This window comes from Pan troglodytes, chromosome 11 (genome assembly GCF_028858775.2).
Source record: "Pan troglodytes isolate AG18354 chromosome 11, NHGRI_mPanTro3-v2.0_pri, whole genome shotgun sequence".
Taxonomy (NCBI): Eukaryota; Metazoa; Chordata; class Mammalia; order Primates; family Hominidae; genus Pan; species Pan troglodytes.
In genome coordinates, this window is record NC_072409.2 from 89,710,989 (window position 1) to 89,730,433 (window position 19,445).

The window sequence follows — 19,445 nt, forward strand, 5'->3', positions numbered from 1 at the left end:
AAACACAGATGTTGGCAGAGGGTTTGAGGATAGTCTGTGATATCTGGACTGTGGTTGGGCTGACTCTCTCTGTAAGGAGGGAAGGGGGAGAAGGTAGAATTCTTTTCTCCCTCTGACTGAGGGGTGGGTCCTAATGTTCATTGCTGCTGATGCAGAACTCAGCTTAAATGATATAGGACGTGAGGGGGTGGTGGCAAGTACAAAACAGTGAAATAAATTACCATATATATCATGTTCTGGTGGGTGAGATAGAAGTGATGTGTGTAATGAATCAGAGCTGGAAGCAGTTCTGGTGCATGGCGATAGTGAGGGAGACAGAGTTCTCTGTGGCTCAGCCTCAGCTTCAGAGGGCTCTGTGTGAGAAATATGTGAGTAAGCAGAAACCAGTCACTGTAATGTGACAAGGGAGGGCATTTGTGAGGGCACAGGAGACCTTTCAGTATTGTAGTAGGGATCTGTTGTTTCGCCAGCCCAGCACTCTGATTTTCCTATGGGGAACTTCTCTTCCCCTGCTGCATGCACTCAATTAGGGAACCTTACCCTCCCCTGCTGTGGTATGCACATGTGACCCAGGCTGGACCACACTCTTTCTCTCTTTCGGATTCTGAAGCTTGAGTAGAGTGATACAAACATGGAAATAATCTGCAGCTGATTCATTCCGACAGTGGAGCCCTGAAGAGATGACCCATTTGTTTCTTCTCCCCAGAGTTAACCTGTTTGCCCTCTTTCTTTTAGCCATGGCTGTTCTGGTTCTCTTTGATTATGTAAGCTAGTGCATATGCCTGAAAGAATTTTTTTTTTCCTGTTCAAGTTAGCCAGAGTCAGTTTCTTTTGCTTGCAATAAAATATTTCAGTTGTTGAAATTTTGAGCGCTAAGTGTCTTGGTTGTGTATCATGTTAACATGCAGACTGTTTGCTTAAAGATTATTTGCATGAATCTCATGTAGTCAGAGTGGAAAAGAGAGATGGTGAAACTGAAAGAGTAAAATCAAGATTAGAGTTAGAGTTAGGGAATTGTTCTACGACCCCAGTGGGAAGCATGTAAACTCTGAACTCTACTTCCTCATCTGTTGCAGAGTGATAATCATTCTTTCACCCCCATAGAAGTGAGAGTTATGTCAGATAACATTGGCTGGTACCTAGCACAGGGCTTGGTACATTGAATGTGCCTAATTAATCCTTGATGCTGTTCTTCCCTCTATATGAGTTCTCTCTCTGTTTCCCTGTGAAAATTATAATGAGGCTGGCAGATTAAACAATGCATTGAGATGATATACATTTTGTTTCCGGCTTCTTTATTATGATTACTTTCCACAGGGAAAGTAGGTACTACACTGCACTGATGTGCAGTATCTAGACACAGTTATGTGTGTCTTCTTTTGGAAACTTTTCATTACTATGAAATATTTTGTTGACAGCAGGCACAAGAAGTTTTAAGAAACTCAGTGGTTTAAAGATGATGAAAGCCAACATGTTACATAAATTTCATGGCCTAGGCTTGACTAGGTAGTAGGTATAAATTGTATTCCAATAACATTTCTTCATTTCAATAATTCTCAAACTCCCTTTGCTAATAATCAGTTAATCCCTCACTTGTGTCTTTTCCAGGACTCAGTGAGGGATCTGGCTTGGGCCACCACTCTTGTGTCACTTGGACACTGCTACTGTTGTGCTGATGCTTTGAGGTTGTGATCTGATTCTGCTGCTGCTTGCTCCTGACATGGGGAGAATGTCTGCCTGTCCCCTCTTGTGTAACACCCATCTCATGCTGAACTCATTTCACTTGCTCCTTGTGCTCCAAGGCAATCCTGATTGTCATCATCATTTACCTCTTCATTTTTGACCTCTCTTCCTTCTTTTTCAGGCTCAAGCCTAGTCTATTAGTGCAAACTGAGGGTGAGAGTGTGGATAGACAGAGGCCATGCCATTGTTTGCATCATTCTCATATTCATATATCATTGGATCCTTTGCATAACTCTTTTCTTTTCTAAAAATAAATAAATGTTTATTGTTTTATATATTTATGTAAATATATTTAAATTCATATATAAATTTTTTATTATATATATATATAAATTAAGCAAGCAGATACTTAAAAGAATGATATCACCCAACTCTACTCTTCATATTTCAGACATATCCAGTCTCAAACCTGGACTAACTAGGACACCATATTAAAAGAAGTTAAATCAGGGGATATTTTCTCAGTAACTAAACTATTTTGCTCTCGACCATGATTTGATTGAAATATCTATACTATGATTTAAGACTACTATTTTAACTGTTATCCTTTAAAGAGCAAAATAAGTATTGACAGCACATTTTCCGTCTTTTATAGAGAGGTTTTATTAATATTAACAAACCATAATCTTGGGATATTGAGAAGACACCTTGAAAGCAAGACTGTCAATTATATTCTCAAAAGAAGTAACATTCTTTAAAATAAAGAAAGGTAAAGAAATTGCAGTTGCTATGACTAACTTCCGTCCAACATAATTTATAAAATTTGGTACTTAGATAAAAACTTTTTAAGAAGTAAACACCAATTGTTTCCCACTATATTGAGATAAATTATTGATTATAAATTTTAGTATTTTGCTTTTTTCTTTAAGGCAAACATCTGATCATTGCTCAATCTCAGGAAAACAAACAAATATTCTATGAAAATATTGTGGATTTATTAAGATTTTTTCTGTGAAGCAAATTATCTTGGCTAGGAGGATGTTTATTTATTTATTTTTTTCTGAGATTAGAAAAGGAAGTGTTGGCAAATAAAGCTGGTCATTTTGTACTCCTATATGCCTTCATCTTGCTTCCTTTCTCTATTAATTTAGTCTAAGTTCTGGAAATTCTCTATGAATTCTTTCTCAAATCTGCTGCCATCTTTTCATTCAGTTAGAAGTTCTTGCATTTCCTACCATGTCCTTCTTTTCTTCTAGTAATTATGAAACCACAAGTAATATGACACCAATGCATTTCAAAGCAAGAAGCAGAACCTAGAGCCCACAGTTATTGTCTACACAATGCATACTACTGTAATAAAGAGAACAGGGATTTTGAAATCTGACAGTGATGAGTTCAAATCCTGGATCTGCCATTTGCTTGCTTTATGATCCCCCACTCCCACCCTAGTTCTTCAATTTCTTTAGGTGTAAAAAGGCAATACCTACCTCAAAAAGTTATTATAAAATTAAAAAGAAGTATATTCTTTCCTCTAATATAAGAAAAGAAAATCTTTTCCTTTGTTGTCATCCTGGAGATCCACTTACTTTTCCAAGACACCCAACTGCTATTTGGAAAATGATTTTTTCTTCTTATTAGAGGAGCTATAGGCCATTCCAATCTAGAGCAGTTTTGTCCTTTCACAGAGGGAATGGCCCTAATAGTCAGAAGATGGGACATAAATGCTTCGTATTTCTATAAAATGAACAGTTAGTCAGTTTATTAATGCTCCTAAGGAGCTCAATTCTGAAATCAGGATTTGATGATGGAGATCTGAACATTACTTTTTCTCAGCATTTGATCTGTTGTTGAAGGGATACAGCTAGTTACTGAATACATTTGTTACATACATTTTAAATTATCAGAGGTGCACTATGTGTTCGTATTGTTTTCAATGTATACATGTACACTTATTTGCAGGCAACATTGGGTATTTTTCTCTTTGTTGTAAAGAGAACACTGTCACATTTTATGTGGTAAAAATAAAAGTGCTTGGAAGTCTTATTTGTAAGAATGTATATTGTAACATTATTTAGAATTAGATAGTTTTTTAAAATGTCCAATGATGGGAGATAGGGAAATTATTCTACATTTTAATGACAGAATCTTATAAGATTTTAAAAATTACGTGTAGTTGTAAGACGAAATACAAATTAAAACCAAGAGGCTTAGTGCTCCTTGTTGAAAATAATTGATTTGCCTCTGCTGCTTTTTTAGAGCATTTATTTTAGAAAACTTATAATTGCAAATACTTTCTTCTCTCTTTGAAATATATATAAATCCTTTTGAAAACCAGCTAGGACTTTTGTTAGCTTTATGACCCAGAAACGTCTTTCTCAGGGATCTTGAAGCCATGTTTTCAGAATATAAACATTAAGGAAGATAGCACCCTTATCTGCCAGTTTCTGGGTAAAAGTCTAATTTTGGTGGGCACCTTGCTCCAAGTTGCAGGTGAATTTAGGATGAACTCCGTGTGGCAAATAGTGATGTCAAGTTCACTTACTTGAAGACTAGTTATTGTTTATCTTGAAAACATGCATGTAATGAATTGTGTCTGCCTGGCTATTTAAAAAGGAGAGGTGTTTTTTTTCCTGTTTTTGCAACCTCTTAGCAGATTGCCTATGATATGCATCAGATTTTGGTTTAATGCTTATTCAAAAATAAAATAGCTTTCTTTCTCTTCTACCTTTGTGAAGAGATTTTCTAGGTTGAAAGATTTTGTTTTTAATTGTGCTTCCCCAACAATAAAGAGTAGAAAGACATCCATACAAAACAGTTGGTGGTATTATGGGTAATTTCAATTTGTATTCCTTTTAATTGTTTTAAATATTTTTCCATAATTTCACATAGTACTTCTAAGGCTAGAAAATAAATTACTTAGAAATAAAATAATTTGATCTCTTTCAATGATATTCTAGAACTTGACAATAATAATCAAATAAGTGAGAATAAACTGAAACTCTATTTTTTTCTTCCAAACATCATGTATGTTTCATAAAGTTATTCATGAATGCTGAGGGAAGACTTGTCTTTAGAACTGAGAAAAAGCAGTCATGGGTATGAGGGAAGCCTCAGTAAGCCATTGAACTATCTCATCTTGTGGTGGCACATATACACTGTGGAATACTATGCAGCCATAAAAAAGAATGAGTTCATGTCCTTTGCAGGGACATGGATGAAGCTGGAAACCATCATTCTCAGCAAACTAAGACAAGAACAGAAAACCAAACACTGCATGTTCTCACTCTTAAGTGGGAGTTGAACAGTGAGACCATATGGACACAAGGAGGGTAACATCACACACTGGGACCTGTTGGGGGGTGAGGGGCTAGGGGAGGGATAGCATTAAGAGAAATACCTAATGTAAATGATGGGTTGATGGGTGCAGCAAACCACCATGGCACGTGTATACCTATGTAACAAACCTGCACGTTCTGCACATGTATCCCAGAACTTAAAGTATAATTTAAAAAAAAAAAAAAGAAGAAGAAAGTAGTTGGAAAATGTCTCTTGGCTGTTAGGTGTCATGTTACCTTACTTATTTAACTTCTCTCTAGAAGTGACCACATCTAAATTTAAAATGATGACAATTGAGAATAGGGACTAATATGACTGTGCCAATGACAGCAATGAGTTAAAAGCAGAAAAAAGAACATGGATTCTGGCATAAGAGAAAATCCAGTAGCAATTCTCCACAGGCAGCAAATAATTTGTTTGAGTGCATAATTAATAGATTTGTCAGAAAGTACTTAGATTGTGAAATATTGCGCATAGCCCTCTTTCCAGATGGATTAAGATGAATGGGTCCTCCAGCAGCATATGAAACCTCATTGCTCAGTGGCTGGAGAATTGCTGCATCTAGAGTTGTTTGAGTCTCTGCCTCTTTGTGCTCTCCTTTCTCTTTCCCTGGCTGCAGGGGGAAAAATGAACATAATGCTTCTAATTCTGATATTGAATGGTGTCCTTTACCTAAAGGGCATCCAAGCAGACAAAATTAAATCAGATGCTCAATGGCGAAACTTTCCACTAAGCAGGAATTTTAAACAGGAAAATGTATTAACATGTTGAAAAATGGTTAAATTAAGCCGATTTGTGGATCAGAGGTGTGACTTTTCAGCAACAGGCCACAGTTGTATTTCATGTGCAATTGCCCACACATTGAGAGGTGACACATGCTTCTTTACCCTTGGAAATATCCATGTAATATATACCTAGAGGACTCTGATATAAATTGGCTGGTTTAAAACAGTATGATGGGAATCCAGTTTCTATTTCTTTTTAGAATACAACTCATGAAAAAAACTTTCCTATCAATAATTTTCACTTGAAAATTCTTGCTAAAGATAAGGACTATGGGCCTTCGTTAGTGGGGAAAGAGGACCGTTAGCGCTGGTAGTAGCCTCCAGGATTTAGGTGCTCAGACCAGTTAAAATACTAATGAATAAGATTATTACATTTCCTAAATTTTCACCTATGGTAAACTATCCTGTATTTTGGGGAAAATAAGTGATGTTTTTAATTTTGTTTTGTTTCATTTTTATTTTTTATTATACGAGGAGATGAGGTGGAGACATGGCTCAGGATCTCATTAGGACCTGTTGTGATGTCCTCACATTACTTTTTAGTTCTTTCTCCTGGGTAGATATTTAGCAGGGCCATGGAGATCAAAGCTATTGTAGTATTGAGGGGAGACAATTATAAAACTGGTGGTCATTGCTGACTTACAAAAATTATTTTCCAGAGCAAACAATTGAGGATGATACGAGTAAGCACTTAATAAGTTGCTGTTATTTTATCTTCCAGTTGAAAGCACTGGCCTACCCAATAAAGCCAGGAGTGGAGTCTAACCAGGGCTGGCATTCATCAAGTTTCATTCATTGACTCAACATATATCGAGTATCCATTTCATTGCTTTTCAAAATGTGATTCTGAGACTATCTAAATCCAAATTGCTTGAGGTATTACTTAAAAATGTAGATTTCTGTGTTCTATCCCTAAACACTGAATCAGAATTGCTGCATAGTAGGCCTGGGAATCACAATTTACCAAGTTTGGAAGCACGTTCACATACTAAAAGCTTAGATAGACTCTTGAGTTATAAGCTAGGTGAAATGTTCTCTTGCTTCAGCCCTTACTGTGCCACTGCATTTGACCCTGAATGAGGAAATCAATAATAAAAGGAAAGGATGAATATTGTGAGATGGTTTTAGGATTTAGCGGGATCTTTTAAATTACTTACAGTTTGCTGCTTTAGTTTTCATTTGTTCATTTACTCATTCTTTTCTATTTCAACAAATATTTATTGAAAATTTTTCCTGTATCAGGTGCGCATGAAGTTCTAGGGATATGAAGGAAATATAGCATCCTGTTCCTTGTACCTTTTGCTCTGAAATCCATTCAGTTATAAGTCCTATAAGGCTCAGAAGACAGACTTGGCTGTCAAATCTGACCAGATTGTATTTCAGAACTCTTGCTTCTTATCTTGTTTTAGAATTTTTTACAGACTCTCCTGGAGTTTTTGAACCTCAGATTTTCTACAGGTTTTTACTTTTATTTTGATTCCTTCTATTTTTAAAAACTACTTTTTCTAACCCAAAGCCTCAGAGGTTGAGGAGTGCAGACTTGACAGGGAGGCAGAGAGGAAATTATATGTTATCAGAAAATTCAATAAATGAAACTAAAGCTTCATATAAAAAATTTGTTTCAGATCAGAAATTATTTTATTTAAATCAGAAATCCAATCTAAAATGAATTTGCATGTAAGAAAATTCACTTTAGATGAGAAATTCTCAATAACTTGAATTAAGAGTAGGTTAGAATGAGAGTTAAAAATGAACACCTTTAATCTTCTTGGTCTGTTCAGTGTAAGGAAAAATACAACAACTTACTTTATGATAAATTAGAGTTGTTCAAAATTACCATTTCTGTTTTTCTGACTTTGTTGGTTAGAATCAGATGAAACTCTGCATTTATTCAAATAAATGTAACTATGATGCTAAAATCATAAGAGTGTAGTCAAATAAATTACCTTGACACAAAGATTTCTGGTAGATGAAGTGAAAATATTCTAGAAATAGAAATGTGGGCATTAGATGACCTTTTAAAGTCACTTTGGTAGAAAAATTAAATGGCAAATGAATTCTAATTCTTATCTCTCTCAATATATCACAGCAAACTATATGGAAATATATTCCCATGGTAAGCTAGAAGGAATGGCTTAATGATTTAAAACATCAGGTTTGCAATGATTAGAAACCATGGAACAGTCGGTTTGAATCTCAAACACTTAGCTTAATCTTCTTTCCTTCTAAAACATGTCAATAGAATATCTAATTCAGACTCTGTTTGTGTATGTGCTTTATGAAGGAAGCAACAAAACCCAAGGATTTTCAGAAAAGTAAAAGTTTCATAACACTATTTTCTTCTAGAAACAATTGGTCTCACAGTCTTCATTCTAAGACTTGTGTAAAGTACTTGATAAAACTGGGGAAATTCATTGTTTATTTCTCCTCCATTCCAGGAAAACAAGCTTCAAATTCTCTGCATAATGTTACACTGACCATTTTTAATTAACCCCAAGGAATCTTGAGAATATGCATTCAGCCTAAAGGGCTTGCTTGCTGCCTAAGCCCATTGCACATGATAAAATTGTATTTTCTCAGTCTTGGAGATGAGATCCTGAGGGTGACAGTTATTAAAAGCGTCAAGAAAGACCTTGGAAAAAAATCAATAACCATCCAGTGTTATATTCAATGCCTATGGAGCAAATGTTATTTTTTGTTATGACTATTACAAAAAATTCCTAAAAGTATAACTAATTTAGGTGTAAACTGTGTCAAACAAGCATGACTGGGTGCTAAAAAGATACGGATGCACTGCTGTGCTTTCTGCTGATCAAAAATCTATTCTTCTTTGACAGGTTGAGTTTGGTATTTTACTCAGTATGAAAGTTTTACCATTAAAAAAAATCGGAATCTATCAATCTAAGAGGCTAATATCATGAAGAACACTTATAAAAGTCCTCCCTATAACTCCAAGCAAACAAGTATCAGTCAAAACCAGGCAGGAGACATTGATTTTAGCAAGCCAAACTGCCTAAATTATGTATTCCTAGTAATCTTTAGAAATGAAAAGAGAAAAAGGCACACTGAATTTGAACATTTACATTTTTTGGAGAAGTTTTACTCTTCAGGGACTTAAATTTCAGTAGGAAGAATTCATTCTGCCCCAATGATTCTGATGATAATCAGCTTTAGCATCCATGTCAGCATTTAGCACAGTAAAGGCAGCTCTCACAATGGGATTGAAAGGAATCCAAAAAATACTTCAGTTAACTTTTCAAAGAAATGGTACCCTCTCAAGGTGTATCACCTTCAGTGTGATGGCAGCTTAGTTTCAGAAAAAATCTTCACAGAAGAGCCCTAGGGATGTTTTCTTTTTAAATAAAATGAATTTTTTTCTAATAATAAAATAAAACTTAACAGAAAAATTTGAAAAAATTATGAAGAAGTGTAAAACAAATCTATGATTACTTCCCTGATAAATGACTACTAAAAACATTTTGATATACTCCCTTTTACCAAATGAAACCCTTGTTTTATTTTTAAAATAATTTTTTAAAATTGTGGACAATTTCTAATGAACAATATATATATAATAGCACAAAACAACTCTAGTATTCACAACTCTGATTAACCAAAGGTACACATTTTACTATATTTGATTCAGATCCTTTTTAAAAATTTTTCAAGATTTTGAATATAATTGAAACCTTCACTGCACACTGTCACATCATTCACTCTGAGATGTAGCCACTACCTTGAGGTTTGTGCATATAATTTAATCACTGATGTATCTGTCCATGAGCAAACAATGTAGAATTCTTATTTGTGTGTATTTACGCTTTATATAAATGATATGTTGCACCTATATTTCTGCATTTTTTTCACTCAACATTGTTTTCTATATTCATATATTTATTCAGGTTAATACAACTCATTCATTTTAACTGATCTAAAGTATTCTACTGTATAAATATTTCACAGTTATCCATTCTCCTACTGATGAATCCTTAGATTGTTCCTTTTACTTTTATGATAAAAAATGCTTTAATGGATATCATTGTTCAAACATGCACAAAGAGAGTATTTTCAACTTGAATATCCCACATTGTTCTCAATAACAGTTATAAAATATACTTATTCCTGCTGTGTAAGACAATGTGCATTTCTCCATATCCTTGACACAAAGTGGTATTTTCAGATTTTATTTATTTATTTTTGGCTATGTGCAGTGACATAATAGCTCATTGTTTTAATTTGCATGTCTCAGATTACTAGCAAGGTAAATATCTCTTTGTAAATATAATATAATTTGCTTCTTCTTTTTTGACCTCTTTATCCATACTTTTGCAATTTTCTTCTTCAGTATTCCCTGATTTTCACAGTGATTTGAATGTATATACAAATCAGTCAATTTTGACAGTTTTATTCATTACAAATATCATCTCCCAGTCTGCTGTTAATGTTTAAAAATTGACATATGGGGTACATTAATAACAGTATAGCCAAATATATAAACAATTTATTTTTGTCTTCTTTGATAAATTCATTTCTGTTCCATTACATGAAGATATTCTTCAATATTGTTTTCTGAGAGTTTAAAATTCATGCTTCTTTTTTCACATTAGCTGATTAGTGTATCTTGAATTTATTGTTTTATTTGTTGTGAGGTAGAGACCTATATTTAAACATATATATTGACTATAGCACATTATCATTTATTGATTAGACAATCATTATATATATGTTTGTCAGGCAATAAATTTCTCTATAAATTCAGACAATTACTGGATGCAAAGCATTTTCATTGTTTTAAATACATCATTATTTTAATTGTGAATTCTTCTTTAACACATTAAACATTAAAAATTGTTTTTTAATTTCTAAGGTATTTTTGGTTAAGCTTATTATCCTCCAATTTTTTGTTGTTAATTTCTAATGGATAACATTAACATCAAATAACCTATTTTGTGAGATAGTTATTCTTCAGTATTGTTAAGATTCTCTTTGTTGCATAGTTCATGCTCAAATTTTGGAAATGATTCTATATGCTTGAAAAGATTGTAACTGCTTTTTATGTGGTATAAATTTCAGTATATGTGCATTAGACCAAGTTTCGTATTTTATACAATTTGACTTAACCAAATCTCTTATTGAGAACAGCTATTTGTGGCGACTAATAGAAGTAACAGATAAAATTAGTAAAGATATAGAAATTTTGAATTTCAAGATAATAAGCTTGATTTTATGCATGTATCTAAAACCCTGGAACTGACCTTCAGAACAGATTTGCTCTTGTTAAAACACAAGTGACAGTCACAAAAAGTGTCCATATATAAGGCCAAAATGAAGATTTCATGTATACCAACGAACAGATGTCACATAGTTTTAGAAATTAAGCAGAAATTAAATAGTTATAAGATGAAGGAGAATTACATGGAACAAATATTATGCCTTTAATATCTCCTTAAAAGGAAATACTATTACTTCCTCCCACAAGGCTTGGTCTAATCAAGTGGGAAATTACAAGATACTCATGTAATATGAATCTAACCAAATAACTCTTATGACAGAAATAGAGCAGGCTTTTGGAACTGGAGAGCCAAGGCAGAAGATTTCAACAGCCTTGGATCTTCCTTGAATATTCTCAAACTAGTTGAGAAGAGAGGTCCACACAGCAGATGCAGGGAAGATCAACAGAAGGGAAACCGAAGTCTGAAATAGTATTCTGCAGGCTGAACTGACAGATATTTCATCTTCTGCATCTGATGGGTTGCAATTTAAGACTTAAATCTTGTTCTGATATCTTTCGTTTGCTTCACAGTGAAGAGTTTCCATTATCACTACTCCCTCCAGGAACCTAATTTCTGAATCATACATTAATTCCACTCTTTAAGCACTTAATAAAGCATGCCAACGTTGTTATCAATAAGAATGTTCCTTTTGCAAATACATTTTCCTACTGAATATATGATACACTTCTTAATAACCATGGTTTTAAATGTGAAATGAAGAAGTAAATGAGAGCAGCTGAGGCTCCCAGAAGAAATTTTTCTCTCATATCATGTGTCCTACAATGATATTCTATTGATATTTTCCCTTTTTTTTTGCCAACATGTCTTGAATTCTGGTGGAAACTGTGAAAGTTTGGACACATTAATCATCATGATCAATTTTTTATATTGTGGTAAAATATATATTTACTCTCCAACATGTTTTAAGTGTACAGTTTCAGTGGTAATGAGTACACTTGTATTTTTGTGCAATCATCACTACCATCCACCTTCACGACTCTTTTCTTCTTACACAAGTGAAACTCTATATCCTAAATCCCATTCTTCCCTCTCCCCAGCCCCTGGCAACTACCATTCTATTTTCTGTCACTATGATTTTGACTATTCTAAGTACTCTGTTAAGTGGAATAATGCAATGTTTGTATTTTTGTGACTGGCTTATTTCACATAGCAAAATAGAAAGTTCATCCACATTGTAGCATATGTCAGAAGTTTCTTCACTTTTTAGTGCTGAACAGTATTCCATTGTGTGTGTGTGTGTGTGTATCACATTTTGCTTATCTATTCATCTATTTATGGACACTTTGCTTGCTTCTGTGTTTTAGTTATTTTGAATAATGCTGCTAAGAACATGGGTATACAAATATCTTTTTGAGACTCTGCTTTTAATTCTTTTGGGTATGTACACAAAAGTGGAATTGGCAGATCATATAGTAATTCTATTTTAAACTTTTTAAGAAACAATGACACTGTTACTCATAGTAGCTATATACTATTTTACATTCCCACCAACAGTCCACAGGGTTCCAATGTCTACACATTTTCATCAACAGTGGAATATTCTGTTCTTTTTTAATAGCCTTTCTAATGGGTATTAGGTATTATCTCATTGTAATTTTGATTTGCATTTTCATGATATTGACTGATGTCATCATTTTCCATGTGCTTATTGGCCATTTGTATATCTTCTTTGGAGAAATGTCTGTTTAAGTCCTTTGCGCATTTTTGAATTGGGTAGTTTGTTTTCCATTGTTGTTGGGATTTAGGAGTTCTCTATATATTCTGGATATTAATCCCTTATCATATATGATTTGCAAATATTTTCTGTCATTCTGTCGGTTTCCTTTTTACTCTGTTGACAGTATAATCTCAGATGCATACAATTTAAAATTTTTCCCGAAGTCTAATTTGTCCATTTTTTTGGTTGCCTATATCTTTGGTGTCATTTCCAAGAAATCATTGTCACGTCCAATGCATTAAAAATTCTGCTCTATGTTTTCTTCTAAGAATTTTAAAGTTTTAAGTTCTTATTTTTAAGTTGCAAATCCTTTTTAAGTTAGTTTTTGTATGTGGTATTAGTGAGGGTCCAGCATCATGGTTTTGCATGTGAACATTCTGTTTTTCAGCACCATTTTTTGACAAGATTGCCTTTTTCCCATTGAGTGGTCTTGGCACACCTGTCAAAAATCATTTGATCATATATGTAAGGTTTATTTCTGGATTCTCTTGTCCATTCCATTGGTCTGTCTGTCAGTTTTTATGTCAGTACTACATTGTTTTGATTACTTCAACTTCGTAGTAAGCTTTGAAATCAGGAAGTGTGAGTCCTCCTGTTTTTTTTTTTTTTTTTCAAGATTGTTTGATACTCCATGCCCATTAACCTTCATTATATATTTTCCATCTTGTCCTCCTGAACTGCATTCTGGATGATATTCTCATATCAGCCCAACAGCCCACAAATTATATTTAATGTTTTATTTATTTCTTTTATTTTATGTATCTTTCTAAAATTTCTAGTTGTACCTTCCAAATCTGCCCATTAGTTTTTATGAGCATTGTTTTATTTTCTTATGGATTTTAGGCCTATTTATTCATTTCAGTAATTTTAAACATACAACTTTTATTGTCTCATATTGTTATTTTTTGTACTTTGCCACTTCCATTTCAGTATTTGTTGAGTCTCCTTTATGGATTTGTTTGTGTGTTTTGTTTTTTCTTTGTACTTTTCACTGTGGACTCTACTTCAGCTGTGGTTGTTTACTCTAAGTTGTACATTCCATGAGCAAAAAAGAATACCTACCTGGCCTTATGTTATTTCCCTCTGCTGAATCTCCAAGTATATCTTTGGCCTTAAATCAGAATTTCCACACTTTCTTGGTAATACACACTTTGATTCTTCATAAAAATATGGGAAACATGGGGTGGGGCTCTACCCATCCCAAGCCCAGAGCAGTTAGCACATTTTATTTCTGTTTCTTTGAGATTTTTACAATTATTTTTTGTTAAAAAAAATCCTCAATGTGAGATTTCTTTTTTTTTTTTTAAGAGTCCTAGTTTCATGGAGAACCCATAGTTTCATCTCCATGATTTAAATAGACCTGCAGTTAGGTACCTGTGAATCTATCATAGCTTTATGAGCATTGAAGACTTAGCTTGTTATTCCCAGGGCCTACATCCAGTGGCACTGTTCTTCTGGGTCCATCAACATCAGCTAGAATTGATTACTTTGGCTTTGAGTTTACTTTTCATTTTAGCATCTGGAACTTTTGTCTTTTTGTTAAATTTTACTTTTAATTTAAATTATTTATCTTTGTTTTTAATATATTTTTATCCTGTCTTCCTAAGTGTTTGTAGAGGAGACTGTTTGTATTAAATTATTCCTCCAGTTTACTGGAATTGCTCCACCATTTTTTTCTATGAAGTTTTCCCCATAGTTACAATTGTATTTTGTGTGCAACTCAAAGCCTTGGTTTTCAATTTAATATTATAATAGTAAGATATTCCTGTGTTACTACAAACTACTGAAACTGTTACTCAAATTTTTGCATGGATATACCATATATTACTTTACAATTTTACTGTATTTTGGCATTTAAGTTGTTTATAAGTTTTGTACTCCTGTAAATAATGCTATAGTAAATATTTTTGTCTCTTTTTTTGGCTTTTTAGATTATTTCCTGAGGACTGAGTCTAGGAGTGAAAATTCTAAGCATTTTACAACAATTTTAATAAGTACTATTGATGGAATAGGCATGTGTTTATATAAATTAAGGTTTCAAATAATGTGAAGAGAATGGCTTAGATATATACCACAGATGATGGCCAGAAGACATAATTAGCTCTAAAACATCATTTCCCAACAGGTGGCCATTTCTGCCTTGAGTAGGTACTCAAGTGACAGTGATTGTACAACCTTTCTTGGTAGCTCATTTCATTACTTAATTTTCCAAAATTACTGTTATAAAGATTTTCATAATATTTAATATAAATGACCTCCAAGCTCTAAATATGTATCTGTGTCCTCTCACCTGCTTAATAATTAAGAGCTAATTGTTATCTATGTTAAAAAGTGTAGCTCATAGACACAAAAAAATTGTTCAAATTTCTTCACATATAGAAATGAAAGCTTCAAGAAATGAAACAGGAAATGTAGCCCAGAAATAGTATCAGAGAACCTCAAAGAGAAATAAATTATCTAGCTGCCCAGCTATAGGCCAAAACTGGTGAAAGATCAATAATAGTTACAAAACATTAAGTCTTCTGCCTTCAGGGAAGCAACTAAAATCTCTGCCAGCAATTAAATAGCCCAAAGCAAGAATGTGAACCAATTGATCAAAGTTATAGGGAGGACAATTTTGGCTTAGCATAAAACTTTCTAAAAGTTGGAGCTATCCAAGCACGTAATGAGGTGGTGAATTGCTTAGCATTTAAGGTCCTTCGGCAGAAGCTGGGATATTTCTTATCAGTATATTAAAGAGGAGATTCTCACATTCTTGTCCTTCAAACATTTTTTTAGAATCATTTCTTCAGACAAAATCTTATGGTGAAGACTCATTTTATAAAATAGGGCAGCTCTCGTTATAGTGTGAGCTGAGCCTATCCACATGGCTACCTTCTAAAAACTCAAGTAGACCCTAAGGCAACACAGAATGTAGTTTGAAAATCCTTTGATGAAAATAGATGAGCTATGAAGACATGAAAAGACACGAAGGAAATTTAAATGCATTTTACTAAGTGAAAGAAGCCAATCTGTAAAGGGCAATCTGTAAGAAGCCAATCTGTAAAAAGCCAATTGCAGACTGTGTAATTCCAACCATGTGACATTATGGAAAAGACACACTATGGAGATAGTAAAAAAAAAAAAAATGGTTGTAGGGGTTGTGGGAGGGAGGGATGAACAGACAGCACAGGTTTTTGGGCAGTGAAATACCCTGGTTGGTACTATAATGGTAGATACATGTCATTATATTGTTGAAACCCATAGAACGTACAACATCAAGAGTGAACTCTCATGTGAACTACCAAGTTTGAATGATAATATGTCAACATAAGTTTATCACTTTCAACAAATGTACCACTCTGATGAAGGATGTTGATTATGGGGGAGTCTATTCATTTGTGGGGCAGGAAGATATTTTTATCTTCTTCTCAACTTTGCTGTGAGCATGTAACCTTCTTAAAAAGTCTTTACAATGTCGTTTGATACAGAAAACTAAACCAGATAACTTCCAAAATTTCTCCGTAAGCTGAGATTTTGTGAAATTCTCTCGTGTGTGTTTGTGTGTATGTGTGTTTGTGTGGTTTGGAGAAAAGTGAGGAGCTGTTTTGTAGAAACTCCATAATATTTTGACATCATAATCTGTACCATTTTAATCATAATATATACCTGCTTTCCCCAACTTTTTGGCACCAGGGACCAGTTTCATGGAAGACAATTTTTCCAGTGACTGGTGGGAGCGGGTGGGGAGAGAGAGGAGATCATTTCAGGATGAAACTGTTCCACCTCACATCATCAGGCATTAGACTGATTCTCGTAAGGAGTGCACAACCTAGATCCCTCTCATGCACAGTTCACAATAGGTTCGCGCTCTTGTGAGAATCTGATGCCGCTGCTGATCTGACAGGAGGCGGAGCTCAGGCAGTAATGTTCTCTTGCTTGCTGCTCACTTTCTGCTGGGTGGCCTGCTTCCTAACAGGCCATGGACCAGTGCTGGTCCATGGCCAATTTGACTCTTTCTGAGAACGCATTTATTGGTTTACAAATAGACACCTTCTTGCTGTGTCCTCATATGGTGGAGAGAGATACTCTGTCTCATATATCTGCTTAGAAAGGCACTAATTCCATTCATGAAGGCTCCCCACCCTCATGGACTAATTATCCCCTAAAGGTTCCACCTCCAAATATCATCACATTGAGGATTAGAGCATTAACACATGAATATTGGGAAACACAAAATTCACCCTACAGCAATTTTACACATTGTTTTGCACTGGATTTTTTTAACTTAAAAATTTATTTAATAATTTATGTTATACTGACACATACAGCACAACTTTTACATCTAAAGCTGTATCTACAGTTCTCTAGATACACACACATACACCTCTAATCCCATGTCACAACACATTATTTCTTAAGTATATTGGTTCTTGGCTCTTTAATACTACTACTATTGTTTCAATTCATTTCAATAAATTTCTCCAACACCCTGGTTTGTTAGTTCATTGATTTCTTCTCCTCAATGATATTTACATTTCTACCTCAGATACACATCTTATATTTATCCTTTAGATCAGGAGTCCTCACCTTTAGGACTCACCTTTAGTCCTCACCTTTAGCACCTTTAACATCATACAAGAAATTATCTTTCGTAGAAATCCAAAATCTTGGACCTCTTGAGTCAGAAGACATCGAATGAGAAACTCTGGGCATGGAGCTCAGCAGTCCATATTTAACAGGTTTTTCAGGTGTTGCTGACACAAACACATTTGATAACAAATACTCTAGATCTTATCATTATTGGCAACTGCTAGACAATCAGTTTCATGTAAACCACTGTCTAACCAACTTCCTATCTTTCCAGATTCTTCCCTCCAGAACCCAGTTCCTATTTTCAAAGTCTCTGATCCTTCCTCCATTCCATTACCTACATAATGCCACTACTTTTACCTTTCGCAATTTAAAGTCTACTGTTAGACATAATGAATATTCCAATGCATGTATCAACTTCTTAGGTCCTCTATTTTTTCCCTGTTGAACTTTCTTGGCAAAGCAAAATATCCTTATTTTAAATTGAATTCTGCAGCTATCCTAAATTGGTACCTTTTGAAGTTGAATGGGGCTACAGAATAATTTACAGTCCCACCAATTGGTCTTTAAATTCAGTGAACCTGTTGAGGGTCCCTATGTTGCCTGGAAATCATACTTCTCATCCTTAGTCCATTTCTTTTTCTTTTTTTTTTCTAGGCAAGAAATGTATTCCTTCTCCTCCTCTTTGCTCCTCAAACAACAAACACCTGTATATGCTAGGGCTGCCATAACAAATTAGCATGGACTGGGTGGCTTAAACAACAGAAATTTATTTTCTTACAATTCTGGAGGCCAGAGGTCTGAGATCAAGGAGTCAACAGGAAAAATTTCTTCTGAGGCTTCTCTCCTTGGCTTGTAGATAGCTGTCTTCTCCCCATATCTTCACATTGTCATCTCTCAGTGTATGTCTGTGACTTAATCTCCTCTTCTCATAAGGACACCAGTCATATTGGATTTGGGTCCACCCTAATAACTTATTTTAATGTAATTACATCTTTAAAGACCTTATGTCCAAGTACAGTCCCATTCTGAACTACTAGGGGTTAGGACTTAAATGTATGAGTGTAGAGGGGGACGTAATTCAGCACACCACACTTTCCTTTTTTCTCATCTGATTATCTTGCTTTTATAGTGAGAAAACTAAAGTGATCAGAGACTTCAGATTAATCACCTTGAAATTTTATTTCTGTAGCTTCCAGGACACCACCCTCTCTTGCTTTCCTCTTTACCTTACTACATGCTTCTTTTTGATCTCTTTTGTTGGTTTCTCCTCTTCTCCCAGTTTTTCAATGATAGAAATACCCAGTGGCTCAGCTATTTGACATGTCCTCTTCTCTCTGTATACTCCCCATCTCTTTGTTTTGCTGATCGTTAAATATCATCTAAAATACAAATTCAAAATTCAAATACTGTCTTAAATTATTTGGGCTGCTACAACAAAATACCATAAACTGGATGGCTTATAAATGACAGAAATTTTTTTCTCATAGTCTGGAGGTTGAAAAATCCAAGATCAAGGCTCTGGTAGATTCAGTGTCTGGTGAGCACTGGCACTCTGGGTCACAGATAACACCCCCTAGCTGTGTCCTCACATAGTGGCAGGGACGAGGCAGCTCTCTGGGGCATCTTTAATAAGATCACTATTCCCATTCATGAGGACTCCACCATGATGACCTAATCACCTCCCAAAGGCCTCACTTCTTATCATCATCACCTTAGTGACTGTGATTTGACGTGTGAATTTTCTGAGAACACAGTTTTCAGGTCATTGCATATACCTACCATCTCCTCTTGCTGTAGTCTAAATATTTGTGATTCTCCAAAATTTCTACATGTTGAAATCGTAACTCCTAAAGTGATGGTATCAGGAGGTGGTACCTTTGAAAGGTGATTAGGTCATGAAGGCAGAGCCCTCTTGAATGGAATTTGTGCCTTATAAAAGAGGCCCTAGGGAGCTCCCTGGCCCTTTTGTCATATGAGGATAGAGTGAAAAGATAGCTCCCTATGAACCAGCAAGTAAACCTCACCAGACACTGAGTTTTTCAGCCTTTCCTCTGA